The following is a 5230-nucleotide window of genomic DNA, read 5'->3' as shown; positions in this document are numbered from 1 at the left end:
GTACTCAAAAGAGTACAAAATAAATATTAATTTTTACTATAAAAAATACTTAAAAATTGTTAATTTTATATATTATTTTTAATTTCATAAATAAATATTAATTTTTATTATAATAATAAAAATTATAACATATTAAAATAAAATTAAAAAAATAACATATAGCTTCATAATTAATAAGGTATGTGATTCAGTTATTTGGATTTAAAAGCAAAAATTGAGAAACTATCACCTACTCATTAAACTAGTGATTATTATTCAATAAACAACATTTAACCGTAATTAACAGAACAAAACTTTTTATTAGGTATTATACGCACATTGCACATTGTGATCCTTCTAAAAAGAGGATATTCACAAAACTCAAAACTTTGAACGAAAGAAACTGTAATATTACAAGTAGCAGCGGAAGAAGGATAATGGTGGAACCCGAACCTACTCTTAATGGCGCTTGCAGCCTCCACAGAAACGGCATCACCAGAAGAAAACAAAGTATTTAAATATTTAATAAATAAATATTCATTTTTATTATAAAAAAATATTTAAAAAGTTATTAATTTTTATATATTTTTTTAATTTCATAAATAAATATTAATTTTTATTACAATAATAAAAAATAATAATATACTAAAATAGAGTACTATAAAAAAATATTATATAAAAATACTAAAAATATATAAAAAAAAATTAAATATACTTAAAAAATAATATTATAATTTAATATTATATTTTTTTAGTAATTAATTCATTATTTATCTAGAAGTGATTTTAATTAATATTATCTAAACAATATTATATTAAAATAGAATTAAAAAAATAACATATAGCTTCATAATTAATAAGCTATGATATTTAGTTATTTGGATTAAAAAAAATAAATCGAAAAACTATCACATACTCACTAAACTAGTGATTATTACTTAATAAGCAAAATTTAACCATAATTAATAGAATAGAGCTTCATATTTAGTGGAGAATTCAAATACACAAATTTTTTTAATAAACAGAAAATAATTTAAAATTACTAAAAAATAACTCAACATTCTCCTTTAATGCCTGTAAAATATGTACTTGAATTAACATGAAGATAATTTTAATATTTTTAAATTTTAAATATGGAATAATAATGTATTATCAATTAACACCTAAAATTTTTTAATTTTTTTAATTGATAATAATAAATTTTAATAAAATTGACTAAGAGATTTAGAAATTATCTTTTCGTTATAAACTCTCAAAAACTTCTCTATATAACACATTTATCGTACAGTTATCTTTCAAGTGTTCCTAATCTTATAATAGCACTCGCATACCATCTTTACTCTTAATAATGGAACATACAATTGACCATTTATTTAGTTTAGGATTGTATGTGGACTTAGTTATGACAGATAGTAATTATTAAATTGATGGTTGTAGTGGACTCAAAAACTCTCTTGTAAATAATTACTAAGGGACCCGAAATAAAAAAGTACTCAGTAGCTTAGTTAAGTGTGTAGCAGAACACATTATAACATATAAAATTATTTTTTGTGATATCTATTTAGTTTATTTTTATTTTTATCGTAGGTTATAGTTATTTTTAAAATATTTATTTAATATATCGTATGTTAATACTAAGAGTATTTTCTAAAAAAAGATATATTTGTAAAAATAGATATAATATAATTACAAATAAAACATAAATAAATTAAATAAATAAGAAGTTAAACTAATATGCTTATCAATGCCTTTATTAAAATTTTTAAATTGGAGAATAATTATGTATTCAGTTATTTGGTGATTAAAAATTTTACATATTACAGATAATGAAGATCAATCACAATGTATTGTCCAATTCTCTCTGTTTTTTATCATGATATAAGTTTTTTTATCAAGAGTTCAATAACATCTCTTTGAAATAAAAATTGAATTAATCTTAATATGTTAACAAAAAAAGCAAAATCATGTGACTCTTTTTCGTTTACCACGCCTTCATCTTAATTAATCAATATTGTGTCCACATAATTTAATTAAACTTTTAATCATTCTAATCTATTGATGAATTAAACTTCTCTTAATAATTACATTACTAATTTGAAATACAAAAAAAAAATGATACATATATCCAAGAAAGAAAATAAACTTAAAAAAAAGAGAAATTTTATATTAAAAAATTTAAAAATAACATATCCAAAAAGAATAGTCATAATATATAAATTGAGGTAACAATTTAAATTTATCTAAAACTAATTTAATCAAATACCAATACTATAAATAAATTACTTAAATAACATTTAATCTATTCTAATCCTTAGACACGTATAGATTAGAGTCATTCTCGTAACGACAACCAACTGAAACATCATCATAAGTTCGAACATTTAGAATTCGTGCAAATTCAGATCATCCCCTTATTAAATAAGTTTCATCATTCACTATCCATGCAATGCAGCAAGGTATAAAATTGCCACACCAAAAAACTAAACTGACCTTTATTCCCCTCAATGGCATTGCATTGATGTAAAAGAAGGCCGATAATTTTTGAAAAAAATCACAATATGTTATAAAATTATTTTAATTACGAAAAGTTTCAAATAAGAAAATTTGAATATATAACCAATCGTTGAAATTGCATCTTCGAGTTTGACACGAATTTACCAAAACTGAACTTAAATTGAGGAAATTCAATCTCATTATGTGCTCTTCCACTTCGAAAATTTCCGGACAGACGTAAAAAGCATAGAGGGGATGGAACTTGAACTTGACCTACAAAGCTCTGTGGAAATAATTCCTCGATCAAAAATCGAACTCCTCCTAAGAAAACTAACTTTACCCACATTCCATTAGGTTGGTCATAATATGTGAGTAGATTCAACCATTCTTCGGTAAAATAGAGTTTATTGCCACTTCGTTGGATGATTACATTCATGTAATTAGAACCCGAATCAGTGAATACAACTTGAGATGGTATTTGATAGATGTGGTACATTGTAAATGATTGCGGCAAAAGACAATCACGCTAAAACATTAGATGAAAAGAATAAGTTGGCGTAAGAACAATCATTGAATTATCAAAAGAATAATATAATAGAATAAGTATATAAAAAATACTATAAAAAATTATAAATTGTACCTTAAAAAGATTACCTTCGATGAAAAATGAAAAATACATTCTTATTCTATAAAATAGTCAAGGAAGAATAATAAAATAAAAAAATTGAGTTGACTCTCAGATAAAAGCTCACGAACCACAAAAAAAAACTAATATAGCCTTTATTAGAATAAAAATAATTATATAAATAAGTTATTATTAAGTTAATTTTTTATTATTTACATTATACAACATATGTTTGCCGTGATTGAATAAGCTATTATCATATACATTTTTATCATGATTAGAATAATATATTTTTGTTTTAATTTTTTAAAGTAGATATCAATATCAACTTGTCAAAAATTACGATTAATTTAAAATTATATTACAATGATTGGAAATTAAATTATTGACAATTATATAATTATGTATTAAATGCTGATTTGATGTATAATTATAAATAAATTATTGACAATTATCATAATTATGTATTAAATACTAATTTGATGTAAAACGATTGACAATTAATATAATTATATAAAAAATAAAATATAACAACTAAAATTAAATTTGATAACTAATTGAAGCTAGATAGACAATGTTTGTCAATTATGTTAGCATTTAATTTTGATATCTATTATTATTATTATTATAAATGGATCACTATTAATGTAACAATTTGACACTAATAAAATTATTACATAATGAATGATAATTAGAATGGTATCGATATAATTAAAATAATTAAAAATATTTTTGATTGATAATTAGTTTAATAATGCATTAAATATTAATTTTATATAATTATAACAAAGATATTTTCTTAAATTAGTATAATTATGCATTATTCATTAAATGCTAATTGTAATATGAGAAAGTCTAGAGGACAAGCACTTTTGTTGAAATTTCGTCAGTATTTAACCAGCAAAAAAAAAAGTAATCCCACACCATTTGATGAAATCTCACACCATTAAAAACACCAATAATGACTCATTGATGGCTATAAATCACAAAACTTACTGCTCCCTAGTGCTCCTCTTGTAATATAATTATAATAAATATATTTTTTCAAAGTAAATTAGAAGAAAGAATACTGCTTTTATTTTGGAGAAAAAATGAATCTATGAAAAATTGATACTTCACTTTCATTAGTTGATAATATATTAAATATTGATTTTATATAATTATAATACATATATTTTTCTAAATTAGTATAATCATGCATTATTCATTAAATACTAATTGTAATATAATTATAATAAAGATATTTTTTAAAATAAATTTAGAAGAGAGAATAATGCTTTTATTTTGAAGAAAAAATAAATTTATGAAGAATTGACACCTCACTTTCATTAGTTAGGAAAAAATCAATTTTTAGTATATTAAGTAGATTGAATTTATATAATTATAATAAAAATATTTTTCTAAATTAGTATAATCATGCATTATTCATTAAATGCTAATTATAATATAATTGTAATATAATTATAATAAAGATATTTTTTAAAATAAATTTAGAAAAAAATAGTACTTTTATTTTTGAGGAAAATTAAATTCACAAGGAATTGACTCCTCATTTTCATTAGTTGAGAGAAAATCCAATTTTAGTATATTAAGTAGATGTGATCACAGTTTTAAATTATGTAATTTGATCGCTACTGTTTAAATAGACAATTTTAAATTACGTATTTAAATAGACTGTTTTAAATTATGTGACCGTTAAAACTGTGTATCTTCCATATTAATTGAAACTATCCCATATTAATTTGAAACGTTCCATATACAAGAATGAATTATTATAAATATTATTTATGATTATTTTAAAAGAGTACTATATTTAATAAAATTATTGTCTATCAAATATTATTGTGTGATATTATTAGATTAATTTTATATTGTATAGATACTATTTTACTATATCAACATAGAAGATGGCGTCATTAGAGTAAGTATGCGCATAAAGTGTAACCAATTTATTTTTATACGTGCATGACTTAATTTAATAATATCATTTTTAAAAAAATTAATTTTGCAATACTCATAAATGACTATAACAATACAAGTATATTTGTTTTTATTGAATTAAATTAAATTAGTAATTTAAATTATAATAGTCTAAATTTTAAATGAAATATTTTTATAATTTTAAAATATAAA

This window comes from Arachis duranensis, chromosome 5 (assembly GCF_000817695.3).
Source record: "Arachis duranensis cultivar V14167 chromosome 5, aradu.V14167.gnm2.J7QH, whole genome shotgun sequence".
Taxonomy (NCBI): Eukaryota; Viridiplantae; Streptophyta; class Magnoliopsida; order Fabales; family Fabaceae; genus Arachis; species Arachis duranensis.
This window is presented reverse-complemented; position numbering follows the sequence as displayed.